Raw genomic sequence first — 19,452 nt, 5'->3', positions numbered from 1 at the left:
AGAAATTGCATCGGAATGAAATGCTAAAGGCACAATGCCGTCTTAAGTACAAGAAAACTGACTCTTCCTACTGTCTATGTTTTGAGCCTTTCCTGTGACACTAGTTATAGATTCCGATGCTTCTTTACAGGTTTACTGTATCCAGCTGACCTTCTTATTGACGATGAATCACAGAAATTGCATCGGCAATTAATACAAAAGGCACAATGCAGACTTAAGTACTAGAAAACTGTCTCCTCTTACTGTCTATGATTTGAACCAATCCTGTGACACTAGTTATAAATTCCGATGCTTTACTTCAGTTTTAATGTATCCCTGTGACCTTCTTATTGTTGATGAAACACAGAAATTGCATCGGAATTAAATCCAAAATGCACAATGCCAACTTAAGTACTAGACGACTGACTCTTTTTACTGTCTATCTTTTGAACCACTCCTGTGACACTAGTTATAGATTCCGATGCTTCACTTTAGTTTTACTGTATCCCTCTGACCTTCTTATTGACGATGAAACACAGAAATTGCATCGGAATTAAATACAAAAGGAACAATGCCGACTTAAGTACAAGATGACTGACTCTTCCCACTGTCTATGTTTTGAACCATTCCTGTGACACTAGTTATAGATTCCGATGATTCACTTCAGGTTTTCTGTATCACTCTGACCTCCTTATTGACGATGAAACACAGAAATTGCATCTTAATTAAATACAAAAGACACAATGCCTACTTAAGTACAAGAAGACTGACTCTTCCTACTGTCAATGTTTTCTACCATTCCTGTGACACTAGTTATAAATTCCGATGCTTCACTTCAGGTTTACTGCATCCCTCTGACCTTAGTATCGACGATCAAACACAGAAAATTGATCGGAATTAAATACAAAACACACATTGCCGACTCAAGTACAAGAAAACTGGCTCTTCTTACTGCCTATGTTTTGAACCATTCCTGTGGCACTCGTTATAAATTCCGATGCTTCACTTCAGGTTTACTGTATCCAGCTGACCTTCTTATTGACGATGAAACACAGAAATTGCATCGGAATTATATACAAAAGGCACAATGCCGACTTAAGTACAAGAAGACTGACTCTTCTTACTGTCTAAGTTTTGAACCATTCCTGTGACACTAGTTATGGATTCCGATGCTTCATTTCAGGTTTACTGTATCCCTCTGACCTTCTTATTGACGATGAAACACTGAAATTGCATTTTAATTAAATAGAAAAGGCAGAATGCCGACTTCAGTACAAGAACACTGTCTCATCTTATTGTCTATGGTTTGAACCATTCCTGTGCCACTAGTTATAGATTCCGATGCTTCACTTCGGGTTTACTGTATCCCGCTGACCTTCGTATTGACGATCAAACACAGAAAATTCATCGGAATTAAATACAAAAGGCACAATGCCGACTCAAGTAAAAGAAGACTGGCTCTTCTTACTGTCTATGTTTAACCATTCCTGTGACACTAGTTATAGATTCCGATGCTTCACTTCAGGTTTACAGTATCCAGCTGACCTTCTTATTGACGATGAAGCACAGAAATTGCATCGGAAGTAAATACAAAAGGCACAATGGTGACTTAAGTACAAGAAGACTGACTCTTCTTTTATGTCTATGCTTTGAACCATTCCGGTGACACTAGTTATATATTCCGATGCTTCACTTCAGGTTTTCTGTATCCCCCTGACCTTCTTATTGACGATGACACACAGAAATTGCATCTTAATTGAATACAAAAGGCACAATGCTGACTTAAGTGCAAGAAGACTGACGGTTCTTACTGTCTATGTTTTGACCCATTCCTGTGACACTAGTTGTAGATTCCGATGCTCCACTTCAGGTTTACTGTATCCCTCTGACCTTCTCATTGACGATCAAACACAGATATTTCATCGCAATTAAATACAAAAGGCACAATGCCGACTCAAGTACAAGTAGACTGACTCTTCTTACTTTCTATGATTTGAACCATTCCTGAGACACTAGTTATAAATTTCGATGCTTCTCTTCAGTTTTACTGTATCCCTCTGACCGTCTTATTGATGATGAAACACAGAAATTGAATCGGAATTAAATACAAGTACAAAAAGTCCGGCTCTTCTTACTGTCTATGTTTTGAACCTTTCCTGTGAGCCCGGTTTTGGATTCCGATGCTTCACTTCAGGTTTACTGTATCCTTTGGACTTTCTTATTGACGACGAAACACAGAAATTGCATCGGAATTAAATAGAATAAGCACAATGCCGACTTAAGTACAAGAAAACTGACTCTTCTTCCTGTCTATGGTTTGAACCATTCCTGTAACACTAGTTACAGATTCCGATGCTTCACTTCAGGTAAACTGTATCCAGCTGACCTTCTTATTGACGATGAAACACAGATATTGCATTGGAATTAAATACAAAAGGCAAAATGCCGACTTACGTACAAGAAGACTGACTCTTCCTACTGTCTAAGTTTTTAACCATTCCTGTGAGACTAGTTATGGATTCCGATGCTTCACTTCATTTTTACTGTATCACCCTGACCTTCTTATTGACGATGAAACACACAAATTGCATCGGAATTAAATACAAAAGGCACAATGCCGACCCAAGTACAAGTAGTCTGGCTATTCTTACTGTCTATGTTTTGAACAGTTCCTGTGAGACCGGTTTCAGAATCCGATGCTTCACTTCAGGTTTACTGTATCCCTTGGACCTTCTTATTGACGACGAACACAGAAATTGCATCGGAATTATATAGAAAATGCACAATGCCGACTTCAGTACAACATAACTGTCTCTTTTTCCTGTCTTTGTTTTGAACCATTCCTGTGACACTAGTTATAGATTCCGATGCTTCACTTCAGGATTACCTTATCCAGCTGACCCTCTTATTGGCGATGAAACACAGCAATTGCATCGGAATTAAATACAAAAGGCACAATGCCGACTTAAGTACAAGAAGACTGACTCCTCCTACTGTCTATGTTTTGAACCACTCCTGTGACCCTAGTTATAGATTCCGATGCGTCACTTCAGTTTTACTGTATCCTTCTGACCTTCTTATTGACGATTAAACACCGAAATTGCATCGGAATTAAATACAAAGGGCACAATGCCGACTCAAGTACAAGAAGACGGCTCTTCTCACTTTCTATGTTTTTAACCATTCCTGTGACACTAGTTATAGATTCCGATGCTTCACTTCAGTTTTACTGTATCCTTCTGACCTTCTTATTAACGATGAAACACAGAAATTGCATCAGAAATAAATACATAAGGCACAATGCCGACTCAAGTACAAGATGACTGACTCTTCTTACTGTCTATGTTTTGAACCATTCCTGTGACACTGGTTATAGATTCCGATGCTTCACTTCAGTTTTACTGTATCCTTCTGACCTTCTTATTGACGATGAAACACATAAATTGCATCGGAATTAAACACAAAAGGCACAATGCCGACTCAAGTACAAGAAGACTGACTCCTCTTACTGTCTGTGTTTTGAACCACTCCTGTGACACTAGTTATAGATTCCGATGCTTCACTTCAGGTTTACTGTATCCCTCTGACCGTCGTACTGACGATGAAACACAGAAATTGCATTGGAATTAAATACAAAAGGCACAATGCCGACTCAAGTACAAGAAGACTGACTCTTCCTACTGTCTATGTTTCGAACCATTCCTGTGACACTAGTTATAGATTCCGATGCTTCATTTCAGGTTTACTTTATCCCTCTGACCTCCTTATTGACGATGAAACACAGAAATTGCATCGGAATTACATACAAAAGGCACAATGCCGACTTATGTACAAGAAAACTGACTCTTCTTACTGTCTATGTATTGAACCATTCCTGTGACACTAGTTATAGATTCCGGTGCTTAATTTCAGGTTTACTGTATCACTCTGATTTTCTTATTGTTGATGAAACACAGAAATTGCATCGGAATGAAATACTAAAGGCACAATGCCGTCTTAAGTACAAGAAAACTGACTCTTCCTACTGTCTATGTTTTGAGCCTTTCCTGTGACACTAGTTATAGATTCCGATGCTTCTTTACAGGTTTACTGTATCCAGCTGACCTTCTTATTGACGATGAATCACAGAAATTGCATCGGCAATTAATACAAAAGGCACAATGCAGACTTAAGTACTAGAAAACTGTCTCCTCTTACTGTCTATGATTTGAACCAATCCTGTGACACTAGTTATAAATTCCGATGCTTTACTTCAGTTTTAATGTATACCTGTGACCTTCTTATTGTTGATGAAACACAGAAATTGCATCGGAATTAAATCCAAAATGCACAATGCCGACTTAAGCACAAGAAAACTGACTCTTCCTACTGTCTATGTTTTGAACCACTCCTATGACACTAGTTATAGATTCCGATGCTTCACTTTAGTTTACTTGTATCCCTCTGACCTTCTTATTGACGATGAAACACAGAAATTGCATCGAAATTAAATACAAAAGGCACAATGCCGACTCATGTACAAGAAGACTGGCTCTTCTTACTGTCTATGTTTTGAACCATTTCTGTGACACTAGTTATAGATTCCGATGCTTTACTTCAGGTTTACCGTATCACTCTGACCTTCTTATTGTCGATGAAACACATAATTAGCATCGGAATTAAATACAAAAGGCACAATGCCGACTTATTTACAAGAAAACTGACTCTTCGTACTGTCTATGTTTTGAACCATTCCTGTGACACTTGTTATAGATTCCGATGCTTCACTTCAGGTTTAATGTATCCCTCTGACCTTATTATTGACGATGAAACACAGAAATTACATCATAATTAAATACAAGAGGCACAATCCAGACGTAAGTACGAGAAGACTAACTCCTCTTACTGTCTATGTTTTGAACCATTCCTGTGACACTAGTTATAAATTCCGATGCTTCACTTCACTTTTACTGCATCCCTCTGACCTTACTATTGACGATCACACACAGAAAATTCACCGGAATTAAATACAAAAGGCACAATGCCGACTCAAGTACAAGAAGACTGGCTCTTGTTACTGCCTATGTTTTGAACCATTCCTGTGGCTCTAGTTATAGATTCCGATACTTCACTTCAGGTTTACTGTATCCCTCTGATCTTCTTATTGACGATCAAACACAGAAATTGCATCGGAAGTAAATTCATAAGTCACAATGCCGACATAAGTACAAGGAAACCAACTCTTCATACTGTCTATGTTTTGAACCATTCCTGTGACACTAGTTATAGATTCCGATGCTTTACTTCAGGCTTACTGTATCCCTCTGACCTTCTTATTGACGATGAAACACAGAAATTGCATCGAAGTTAAATACAAAAGGCACAATGCCGACTCATGTACAAGAAGACTGGCTCTTCTTACTGTCTACGTTTTGAACCATACCTGTGAAACTACTTCTTATAGATTCCGATGCTTCACTTCAGGTTTACTGTATCCAGGTCACCTTCTTATTGACGATGAAGCACAGAGATTGCATCGGAATTAAATACAAAAGGCACATTGCCAACTTAAGTACTAGACGACTGACTCTTTTTACTGTCTATGTTTTGAACCACTCCTGTGACACTGGTTATAGATTCCGATGCTTCACTTTAGTTTTACTGTATCCCTCTGACCTTCTTATTGACGATGAAACACAGAAATTGCATCGGATTTAAATACAAAAGGAACAATGCCGACTTAAGTACAAGATGACTGGCTCTTCCCACTGTCTATGTTTTGATCCATTCCTGTGACACTAGTTATAGATTCCGATGATTCACTTCAGGTTTTCTGTATCACTCTGACCTCCTTATTGACGATGAAACACAGAAATTGCATCTTAATTAAATACAAAAGACACAATGCCTACTTAAGTACAAGAAGACTGACTCTTCCTACTGTCAATGTTTTCTACCATTCCTGTGACACTAGTTATAAATTCCGATGCTTCACTTCAGGTTTACTGCATCCCTCTGACCTTAGTATCGACGGTCAAACACAGAAAATTGATCGGAATTAAATACAAAAGGCACATTGCCGACTCAAGTACAAGAAAACTGGCTCTTCTTACTGTCTAAGTTTTGAACCATTCCTGTGACACTAGTTATGGAATCCGATGCTTCATTTCAGGTTTACTGTATCCCTCTGACCTTCTTATTGACGATGAAACACTGAAATTGCATTTTAATTAAATACAAAAGGCAGAATGCCGACTTCAGTACAAGAACACTGTCTCATCTTATTGTCTATGGTTTGAACCATTCCTGTGCCACTAGTTATAGATTCCGATGCTTCACTTCGGGTTTACTGTATCCCGCTGACCTTCGTATTGACGATCAAACACAGAAAATTCATCGGAATTAAATACAAAAGGCACAATGCCGACTCAAGTAAAAGAAGACTGGCTCTTCTTACTGTCTATGTTTTGAACCATTCCTGTGACACTAGTTATAGATTCCGATTCTTCACTTCAGGTTTACAGTATCCAGCTGACCTTCTTATTGACGATGAAGCACAGAAATTGCTTCGGAAGTAAATACAAAAGGCACAATGGTGACTTAAGTACAAGAAGACTGACTCTTCTTTTATGTCTATGTTTTAAACCATTCCGGTGACACTAGTTATATATTCCGATGCTTCACTTCAGGTTTTCTGTATCCCCCTGACCTTCTTATTGACGATGACACACAAAAATTGCATCTTAATTGAATACAAAAGGCACAATGCTGACTTAAGTACAAGAAGACTGACGGTTCTTACTGTCTATGTTTTGAACCATTCCTGTGACACTAGTTGTAGATTCCGATGCTCCACTTCAGGTTTACTGTATCCCTCTGACCTTCTCATTGACGATCAAACACAGATATTTCATCGCAATTAAATACAAAAGGCACAATGCCGACTCAAGTTCAAGAAGACTGGCTCTTCCTACTGTCTATGATTTGAACCATTCCCTTGACACTAGTTATACACTCCAGTGCTTCACTTCAGGTCTACTGTTACGAGCTGACCTTCTTATTGACGATGAAACACAGAAATTGCATCGGAATGAAATACAAAAGGCACAATGCCGACCCAAGTACAAGTAGACTGACTCTTCTTACTTTCTAGTATTTGAACCATTCCTGTGACACTAGTTATAAATTTCGATGCTTCACTTCAGTTTTACTGTATCCCTCTGACCGTCTTATTGATGATGAAACACAGAAATTGAATCGGAATTAAATACAAGTACAAAAAGTCCGGCTCTTCTTACTGTCTATGTTTTGAACCTTTCCTGTGAGCCCGGTTTTGGATTCCGATGCTTCACTTCAGGTTTACTGTATCCTTTGGACTTTCTTATTGACGACGAAACACAGAAATTGCATCGGAATTAAATAGAATAAGCACAATGCCGACTTAAGTACAAGAAAACTGACTCTTCTTCCTGTCTATGGTTTGAACCATTCCTGTAACACTAGTTACAGATTCCGATGCTTCACTTCAGGTAAACTGTATCCAGCTGACCTTCTTATTGACGATGAAACACAGATATTGCATTGGAATTAAATACAAAAGGCAAAATGCCGACTTACGTACAAGTAGACTGACTCTTCCTACTGTCTAAGATTTTAACCATTCCTGTGAGACTAGTTATAGATTCCGATGCTTCACTTCATTTTTACTGTATCACCCTGACCTTCTTATTGACGATGAAACACACAAATTGCATCGGAATTAAATACAAAAGGCACAATGCCGACTTAAGTACAAGAAGACTGACTCCTCCTACTGTCTATGTTTTGAACCACTACTGTGACCCTAGTTATAGATTCCGATGCTTCACTTCAGTTTTACTGTATCCTTCTGACCTTCTTATTGACGATTAAACACCGAAATTGCATCGGAATTAAATACAAAAGGCACAATGCCGACTCAAGTACAAGAAGACTGGCTCTTCTCACTTTCTATGTTTTTAACCATTCCTGTGACACTAGTTATAGATTACGATGCTTCACTTCTGTTTTACTGTATCCTTCTGACCATCTTATTGACGATGAAACACAGAAATTGCATCAGAAATAAATACAAAAGGCACAATGCCGACTCAAGTACAAGATGACTGACTCTTCTTACTGTCTATGTTTTGAACCATTCCTGTGACACTGGTTATAGATTCCGATGCTTCACTTCAGTTTTACTGTATCCTTCTGACCTTCTTATTAACGATGAAACACATAAATTGCATCGGAATTAAACACAAAAGGCACAATGCCGACTCAAGTACAAGAAGACTGACTCCTCTTACTGTCTGTGTTTTGAACCACTCCTGTGACACTAGTTATAGATTCCGATGCTTCACTTCAGGTTTACTGTATCCCTCTGACCGTCGTACTGACGATGAAACACAGAAATTGCATTGGAATTAAATACAAAAGGCACAATGCCGACTCAAGTACAAGAAGACTGACTCTTCCTACTGTCTATGTTTCGAACCATTCCTGTGACACTAGTTATAGATTCCGATGCTTCATTTCAGGTTTACTTTATCCCTCTGACCTCCTTATTGACGATGAAACACAGAAATTGCATAGGAATTACATACAAAAGGCACAATGCCGACTTAAATACAAGAAAACTGACTCTTCTTACTGTCTATGTTTTGAACCATTCCTGTGACACTAGTTATAGATTCCGGTGCTTAACTTCAGTTTTAATGTATCCCTGTGACCTTCTTATTGTTGATGAAACACAGAAATTGCATCGGAATTAATTACAAAATGCACAATGCCGACTTAAGCACAAGAAAACTGACTCTTCCTACTGTCTATGTTTTGAACCACTCCTGTGACACTAGTTATAGATTCCGATGCTTCACTTCAGGTTTACTGTATCCCTCTGACCGTCTTACTGACGAAGAAACACAGAAATGGCATTGTAATTAAATACAAAAGGCACAATGCCGACTCAAGTACGAGAAGACTGACTCTTCCTACTGTCTATTCTTTCGAACCATTCCTGTGACACTAGTTATAGATTCCGATGCTTCTTTTCAGGTTTACTTTATCCCTCTGACCTCCTTATTGACGATGAAACACAGAAATTGCATCGGAATTACATACAAAAGGCACAATGCCGACTTAAGTACAAGAAAACTGACTCTTCTTACTGTCTATGTTTTGAACCATTCCTGTGACACTAGTTATAGATTCCGATGCTTCACTACAGGTTTACTGTATCCAGCTGACCTTCTTATTGACGATGAATCACAGAAATTGCATCGGCAATTAATCCAAAAGGCACAATGCAGACTTAAGTACTAGAAAACTGTCTCCTCTTACTGTCTATGTTTTGAACCAATCCTGTGACACTAGTTATAAATTCCGATGCTTTACTTCAGTTTTAATGTATCCCTGTGACCTTCTTATTGTTGATGAAACACAGAAATTGCATCGGAATTAAATACAAAATGCACAATGCCGACTTAAGCACAAGAAAACTGACTCTTCCTACTGTCTATGTTTTGAACCACTCCTGTGACACTAGTTATAGATTCCGATGCTTCACTTCAGGTTTACTGTATCCCTCTGACCGTCTTACTGACGAAGAAACACAGAAATGGCATTGTAATTAAATACAAAAGGCACAATGCCGACTCAAGTACGAGAAGACTGACTCTTCCTACTGTCTATTCTTTCGAACCATTCCTGTGACACTAGTTATAGATTCCGATGCTTCTTTTCAGGTTTACTTTATCCCTCTGACCTCCTTATTGACGATGAAACACAGAAATTGCATCGGAATTACATACAAAAGGCACAATGCCGACTTAAGTACAAGAAAACTGACTCTTCTTACTGTCTATGTTTTGAACCATTCCTGTGACACTAGTTATAGATTCCGGTGCTTAACTTCAGGTTTACTTTATCCCTCTGACCTCCTTATTGACGACGAAACACAGAAATTGCATCGGAATTACATACAAAAGGCTCAATGCCGACTTAAGTACAAGAAAACTGACTCTTCCTACTGTCTATGTTTTGAACCATTCCTGTGACACTAGTTATAGATTCCGGTGCTTAACTTCAGGTTTACTGTATCCCTCTGACTTTCTTATTGTTGATGAAACACAGAAAATGCATCGGAATGAAATACTAAAGGCACAATGCCGTCTTAAGTACAAGAAAACTGACTCTTCCTACTGTCTATGTTTTGAGCCTTTCCTGTGACACTAGTTATAGATTCCGATTCTTCACTACAGGTTTACTGTATCCAGCTGACCTTCTTATTGACGATGAATCACCGAAATTGCATCGGCAATTAATACAAAAGGCACAATGCAGACTTAAGTACTAGAAAACTGTCTCTTCTTACTGCCTATGTTTTGAACCAATCCTGTGACACTAGTTATAAATTCCGATGCTTTACTTCAGTGTTAATGTATCCCTGTGGCCTTCTTATTGTTGATGAAACACAGAAATTGCATCGGAATTAAATACAAAATGCACAATGCCGACTTAAGCACAAGAAAACTGACTCTTCCTACTGTCTATGTTTTGAACCATTCCTGTGACACTAGTTATAGATTCCGATGCTTCACTTCAGGTTTGCTGTATCCCTCTGACCTATTTGACGATGAAACACAGAAATTGCATCGTAATTACATATAAAAGGCCCAATGCCGACTTAAGTACAAGAAAACTGACTCTTCTTACTATCTATGTTTTGAACCATTCCTGTGCCACTAGTTATAGATTCCGATACTTCACTTCAGGTTTACTGTATCCCTCTGACCTTCGTATTGACGATGAAACACGTAAATTGCATCGGAATTAAATACAAAAGGCACAATGCCGACTTCAGTACAAGAAGACTGACTCTTCTTACTGTCTATGTTTTGAACCATTCCTGTGACACTAATTATAGATTCCGATGCTTCACTTCAGGTTTACTGTATCCCTCTGACCTTCTCCTTGACGATGAGACATAGAAATTGCATCGGAGTTAAATACAAAAGGCACAATTCCTACTTAAGTACAAGAAAACTGACTCTTCTTACTGTTTATGTTTTGAACATTCCTGTGACACTAGTTATAGATCCGATGCTTCACATCAGGTTTTCTGTATCCCTGTGACCTTCGTATTGACGATGAAACACAGAAATTGCATCGGAATTAAATACAAAATGCACAATGCCGACTTAAGTACAAGAAAACTGACTCTTCTTACTGTCTATGTTTTGAGCCATTCCTGTGACACTAGTTATAAATTCCGATGCTTCACTTCAGGTTTACTGTATCCCTCTGACCTTTTTATAGACGATGAAACACAGAAATTACATCGGAATTAAATACGAAAGGCACAATGCCGACTTAAGCAGAAGAAGACTGACTCTTCCTACTGTCTATGTATTAACCATTCCTGTGACACTAGTTATGGATTCCGATGCTTCACTTCAATATTAATGTATCCCTCTGACCGTCTTATTGACGATGAAACACACAAATTGCATCGGAATTAAATACAAAAGGCACAATGCCGACCGTAGTACAAGTAGTCTGGCTCTTCTTACTGTCTATGTTTTGAACCTTTCCCGTGAGACCGGTTTCAGATTCCGATGCTTCACTTCAGGTTTACTGTATCCCTTGGACCTTCTTATTGACGACGAACACAGAAATTGCATCGGAATTATAAAGAAAATGCACAATGCCGACTTAAGCACAAGAAAACTGACTCTTCTTACTGTCTATGTTTTGAACTATTCCTGTGACACTAGTTATAGATTCCGATGCTTCACTTCAGGTATACTTTGTCCCTCTGACCTTCTTATTGACGATGAAACATAGAAATTGCATCTGAATGAAATAGAAAAGAACAATGCCGACTTAGGTACAAGAAGACTGACTCCTCCTCCTGTCTATGTTTTTTACCACTCCTGTGACACTAGTTATAGATACCGATGCTTCACTTCAGTTTTACTGTATCCTTCTGACCTTCTTATTGACGATGAAAGACAGAAATTGCATCGGAATTAAATACAAAAGGCACAATGCCGACTCAAGTACAAGAAGACTGACTCTTCTTACTGTCTATGTTATGAACCATTTCTGTGACACTAGTTATACATTCCGATGCTTCGCTTCAGTATTACTGTATCATTCCTACCTTCTTATTGACGAGGAAACACAGAAATTGCATCGGAATTAAATACAAAAGGTACAATGCCGACTCAAGTAGAAGAAGACTGACTCTTCTTACTGTCTATGATTTGAACCATTCCTGTGACACTAGTTATAGATTCCGATGCTTCACTTCAGGTTTACTGTATCCCTCTGACCTTCTTATTGACGATGAAACACAGAAATTGCATCGGAATTACATACAAAAGGCACAATGAAGACTTAAGTACAAGAAAACTGAGTCTTCTTACTGTCTATGTTTTGAACCATTCCTGTGACACTAGTTATAGATTCCGATGCTTCACTTCAGGTTTACTGTATCCCTCTGACCTTCTTATTGACGATGAAACACAGACATTGCATCGGAATTAAATCCAAAAGGCACAATGCCGACCTAAGTACAAGAAAACTGACTCTTCTTACTGTTTATGCTTTGAACCATTCCTGTGACACTACTTATAGATTCCGATGCTTCACTTCAGGTTTACTGTATCCCTGTGACCTTCTTATTATTGATGAAACACAGAAATTGCATCGGAATTAAATACAAAAGGCACAATGCCGGCTTAAGTAAAAGAAAACTGACTCTTCCTACTGTCTATGTTTTGAACCATTCCTGTGACACTAGTTATATATTCCGATGCTTCACTACAGGTTTACTGTATCCAGCTGACCTTCTTATTGACGATGAATCACAGAAATTGCATCGGAAATTAATACAAAAGGCACAATGCCGACTTAAATAAAAGAAAACTGACTCTTCTTACTGTCTATGTTTGAACCAATCCTGTGACACTAGTAATAAATTACGATGCTTCACTTCAGTTCTAATGTATTCCTGTGACCTTCTTATTGTTGATGAAACACAGAAATTGCATCGGAATTAAATACAAAAGGCACAATGCCGACTTAAGTACAAGAAAACTGACTCTTCCTACTGTCTATGTTTTGAACCACTCCTGTGACACTAGTTATAGATTCCGATGCTTCACTTTAGGTTTACTATATCCATCTGACCGTCGTACTGACGATGAAACACAGAAATTGCATTGGAATTAAATAGAAAAGGCACAATGCCGACTCAAGTACAAGAAGACTGATGCTTCCTGCTGTCTATGTTTTGAACCATTCCTGTGACACTAGTTATAGATTCCGATGCTTCACTTCAGGTTTACTGTAACCCTCTGACCTTCTTATTGACGATGAAACACAGATATTGCATCGGAATTAAATTCGAAAGGCACAATGCCGACTCAAGTACAAGAAGACTGGCTCCTCTTACTGTCTATGTTTTGAACCATTTCTGTGACACTAGTTATAGATTCCGATGCTTCACTTCAGGTTTACTGTATCCCTCTGGCCTTCTTATTGACGAAGAAATACAGATATTGCATCGGAATTAAATACAAAAGGCACAATGCCGACTTAAGTACAAGAAGACTGACCCTTCTTACTGTCTATGTTTTGAACAATCCCTGTGACACTGGCTATAGATTCCGATGCTTCACTTCAGGTTTACTGTATCCAGCTGACCATCTTATTGACGATGAAAAACAGAAATTGCATCGGAATTAAATACAAAAGGCACAATGCTGACCCATGTAAAAGAAGACTGGCTCTTCTTACTGTCTATGATTTAAACCTTTCCTCAGAGACCGGTTTTAGATTCCGATGCTTCACTTCAGGTTTACTGTATCCCTTGGACCTTCTTATTGACGACGACACAGAAATTGCATCGGAATTAAATAAAAAAGGCACAATGCCGACTTAAGTACAAAAAGACTGACTCTTCTTACTATCTATGTATTGAACAATTCCTGTGACACTAGTTACAGATTCCGATGCTTCACTTCAGGTTTACTGTATCCCACTGACCTTCTTATTGACGACGAAACACAGAAATTGCATCGGAATTAAATACAAAAGACACAATGCCGACTTAAGTACAAGAAAACCGACTCTTCCTACTGTCTATGTTTTGAACCAATCTTGTGACACTAGTAATAGATTCTGATGCTTCACTTCTGGTTTATTGTATACCTCTGAGCTTCTTATTGACGATGAAACACAGAAATTGCATCGGAGTTATGTACAAAAGGCACAATGCCGACTTAAATACAAAAAGACTGACTCTTCTTACTGTCTATGTTTTGAACCATTCCTGTGACAAATGTTTTTGATTCCGATGCTTCACTTCAGGTTTACTGTATCCCTCTGACCGTCGTACTGACGATGAAACACAGAAAATGCATCGGAATTAAATACAAGATGCACAATGCCGACTCAAGTACAAGAACACTGGCTCTTCTTACTGTCTATGTTTTGAACCTTTCCTGTGAGACCGGCTTTAGATTCCGATGCTTCACTTCAGGTTTACTGTGTCCCTTGGACCTTGTTTCTGACGACGCAACACAGAAATTGCATCGGAATTGAAAAGAAGAGGCACAATGCCGACTTATGTACAAGGAAACAGACTCTTCTTAATAACTATGTTTTGAACCATTTCTGTGACACTAGTCATAGATTCTGAAGCATCACTTCAGGTTTACTGTATCCCTCTGACCCTCTCATTGACGATGAGACACAGTAAATGCATCGGAATTAAATACAATAGGCACAATGCCGACATAAGTACTAGAAGACTGACTCTTCTTACAGTCTATGTTTTGAACCATTCCTGTGACACTAGTTATAGATTCCGATGCTTCACTTCAGGTTTACTGTATCCCTCTGACCGTCGTATTGGCGATGAAACACAGAAATTGCATCGGAATTAAATACAAAAGGCACAATGCCGACTCAGGTACAAGAAGACTGGCTATACTTCCTGTCAATGTTTTGAACCATTCGTGGGACACTAGTTTTAGATTCCGATGCTTCACTTCAGGTTTACTGTATCCAGGTGACCTTCTTATTGACGATGAAACATAGAAATTGCATCGGAATTACATACAAAAGGTTTACTGTATCCCTCTGACAAGAAAACTGACTCTTCTTACTGTCTATGTTTTGAACCATTCCTGTGACACTAGTTATAGATTCCGAAGCTTCACTTCAGGTTTACTGTATCCCTCTGACCTTCTTATTGACGATGAACCACAGAAATTGCATCGGAATTAAATACAAGAGGCACAATGCCGACCTAAGTACAAGAAAACTGACTCTTCTTACTGTTTATGTTTTGAACCATTCCTGTGACACTAGTTATAGATCCCGATGCTTCACTTCAGGTTTACTGTATCCCTGTGATCTTCTTATTGACTATGAAACACAGATAATGCATCGGAATTAAATACAAAAGGCACAATGCCGACTCAAGTACAAGAAGACTGGCTATACTTCCTGTCAATGTTGTGAACCATTCGTGGGACACTAGTTTTAGATTCCGATGCTTCACTTCAGGTTTACTGTATCCAGCTGACCTGCTTGCTTACGATGAAACACAGAAATTGCATCGGAAAAATAATTCATAAGTCACAATGCCGACATAAGTACAAGAATACTAACTCTTCATACTGTCTATGTTTTGAAACATTCCTGTGACACTAGTTATAGATTCCGATGCTTCACTTCAGGTTTACTGTATCCAGCTCACCTTTTTATTGACGATGAAGCACAGAAATTGCATCGGAATTAAATACAAAAGGCACAATGCCGACTTAAGTACAGGACGACTGACTCTTCCCACTGTCTATGTTTTGAACCATTCCTGTGACACTAGTTATAGATTCCGAAGATTCACTTCCGGTTCTCTGTATCCCTCTGACCTCCTTATTGACGATGAAACACAGAAATTGCGTCTTAATTAAACACAAAAGGCACAATGCCGACTTAAGTACAAGAAGACAGACTCTTCCTACTATCAATGTTTCTACCATTCCTGTGGCACTAGTTATAAATTCCGATGCTTCACTTCAGGTTTACTGTATCCTTCTGACCTTACTATTGACGATCAAACACAGAAAATTCATCGGAATTAAATACAAATGGCACAATGCCGACTCAAGTACAAGAAGACTGGCTCTTCTTACTGCCTATGTTTTGAACCATTCCTGTGGCACTAGTTATAGATTCCGATGCTTCACTTCAGGTTTACTATATCCAGCTGACCTTCTTATTGACGATGAAACACAGAAATTGCATCGGAATTATATACAAAAGGCACAATGCCGACTTAAGTACAAGAAGACTGACTCTTCTTACTGTCTATGTTTTGAAAAATTCCTGTGACACTAGTTATAGATTCCGATGCTTCACTTCAGGTTTACTGTATCCCTCTGTCCTTCTTATTGACGATGAAACACCGAAATTGCATTTCAATTATATACAAAAGGCAGAATGCCGACTTCAGTACAAGAACACTGCCTCTTCTTACTGTCTATGGTTTGAACCATTCCTGTGCCACTGGTTATAGATTCCGATGCTTCACTTCAGGCTTACTGTATCCCTCTGACCTTCGTATTGACGATCAAACACAGAAGATTCATCGGAATTAAATACAAAAGGCACAATGTCGACTCAAGTAAAAGAAGACTGGCTCTTCTTACTGTCTATGTTTTGAACCATTCCTGTGACACTAGTTATAGTTTCCGATGCTTCACTTAATGTTTACTGTATCCAGCTGAGCTTCTTATTGACGATGAAGCACAGAAATTGCATCGGAATTAAATACAAAAGGCTCAATGCCGACTTAAGTACAAGAAGAGTGACTCTTCTTACTGACTATGTTTTGAACCTTTCCGGTGACACTAGTTATATATTCCGATGCTTCACTCCAGGTTTTCTGTATCCCCCTGACTTTCTGATTGACAATCAAACACAGAAATTGGATCGGAATTAAATACAAAAGCCACAATGCCGACTTCAGTACAAGAAGACTGGCTCTTTCTATTGTCGATGTTATGAACCATTCCAGTGACACTAGATATAAGTTCCGATTCTTCACTTCAGGTTTACTGTACCCCTTGACCTTCTTATTGACGATGAAACGCAGAAATTGCATCTTAATTACATACAAAAGGTTTACTGTATCCCTCTGACAAGAAAACTGACTCTTCTTACTGTCTATGTCTTGAACCATTCCTGTGACACTATTTATAGATTCCGATGCTTCACTTCAGGTTTACTGTACCCCTCTGACCTTCTTATTGACGAAGAAACACAGATATTGCATCGGAATTAAACACAAAAGGCACAATGCCGACTTAAGTACAAGAAGACTGACCCTTCTTACTGTCTATGTTTGAACCATTCCTGTGACTCTAGTTATAGATTCCGATGCTTCACTTCAGGTTTACTGTATACCTCTGACCTTCTTATTGACGATGATACACAGAAATCGCATCGGAATTACATATAAAAGGTTTACTGTATCCCTCTGACAAGAAAACTGACTCTTCTTACTGTCTATGTCATGAACTATTCCTGTGACACTATTTATAGATTCCGATGCTTCATTTCAGGTTACTGTATCCCTCTGACCTTCTTATTGACGATGAAACACGTATATTACATCGGAATTAAATAGAAAAGGCACAATGCCGACTTAAGTACAAGAAGACTGACTCTTCTTACTGTCTATGTTTTGAACCATTCCTGTGACACTAGTTATAGATTCCGATGCTTCACTTCAGGTTTACTGTATCCCTCTGACCTTCTTATTGACGATGATACACTGAAATTGCATCGGAATTAAATATAAAAGGCACAATACCGACTCAAGTACAAGAAGACTGGCTCTTCTTACTGTCTATGGTTTGAACCATTTCTGTGACACTAGTTACAGATTCCGATGCTTCACTTCAGGTTTACTGTACCCCTCTGACCTTCTTATTGACGAAGAAACACAGATATTGCATCGGAATTAAACACAAAAGGCACAATGCCGACTTAAGTACAAGAAAACAGACTCTTCTTAATATCAATGTTTTGAACCATTCCTGTGACACTAGTTATAGATTCCGATGCATCACTTCAGGTTTACTGTATCCCTCTGACCCTTTATTGACGATGAGACACAGAAAATGCATCGGAATTAAATACAAAAGGCACAATGCCGACTTAAGTACTATAAGACTGACTCTTCTTACTGCCTATGTTTTGAACCAATCCTGTGACACTAGTTATAGATTCCGATGCTTCACTTCAGGTTTACTGTATCCCTCTGACCGTCGTATTGACGATGAAACACAGAAATTGCATCGGAATTAGATACAAAAGGCACAATGCCGACTCAAGTACAAGAAGACTGGCTATACCTCCTGTCAATGTTTGAAACCATTCCTGTGACACTAGTTATAGATTCCGATGCTTCACTTCAGGTTTACTGTATACAGCTGACCTCCGTATTGACGATGAAACACAGAAGTTGCATCGGAATTAAATACAAAAGGCACAATGCCGACCTAAGTACATGAAAACAGACTCTTCTTAATATCAATGTTTTGAACCATTCCTGTGACACTAGTTATAGATTCCGATGCATCACTTCTGGTTTACTGTATCCCTCTGACCTTCTTATTGACGATGATACACAGAAATTGCATCGGAATTAATTACAAAACTCACAATGCCGACTCAAGTACAAGAAGACCGGCTCATCTTACTGTCTACGGCTTGAACCATTTCTATGACACTAGTTATAGATTCCGATGCTTCACTTCAGGTTTACTGTATCCCTCTGACCTTCTTATTGACGAAGAAACACAGATATTGCATTGGATTTAAATACAAAAGGCACAATGCCGACTTAAGTACAATAAGACTGACCCTTCTTACTGTCTATGTTTTGAACCATTCCTGTGACACTAGTTATAGATTCCGATGCTTCACTTCAGGTTTTCTGTATCCCTCTGACCTTCGTATTGACGATGAAACACAGAAAATGCATCGGCATTAAATACAAAAGGCACAATGCCGACTTAAGTACAAAAAGAAAGACTCTTCTTACTGTCTATGGTTTGAACCATTCCTGTGACACTAGTTATAGATTCCGATGCTTCGCTTAAGGCTTACTGTATCCCTCTGACCTTCTTATTGACGATGAAACACAGAAATTGCATCGAAATTAAATACAAAAGGCACAATCCCGACTCATGTACAAGAAGACTGGCTCTTCTTACTGTCTACGTTTTGAACCATTCCTGTGACACTAGTTATAGATTCCGATGCTTCACTTCAGGTTTACTGTATCCAGCTGACCTTCTTATTGACGCCGAAACACAGAAATTGCATCGGAATTAAATAGAAAAGGCATAATGCCGACTTAAGTACAAGAAAATTGACTCTTCATAC

The sequence above is a fragment of the Schistocerca americana genome, chromosome 2, assembly GCF_021461395.2.
Source record: "Schistocerca americana isolate TAMUIC-IGC-003095 chromosome 2, iqSchAmer2.1, whole genome shotgun sequence".
Taxonomy (NCBI): Eukaryota; Metazoa; Arthropoda; class Insecta; order Orthoptera; family Acrididae; genus Schistocerca; species Schistocerca americana.
The sequence above is the reverse complement of the archived record's forward strand: the minus strand, read 5'-3'. Positions refer to the sequence as shown.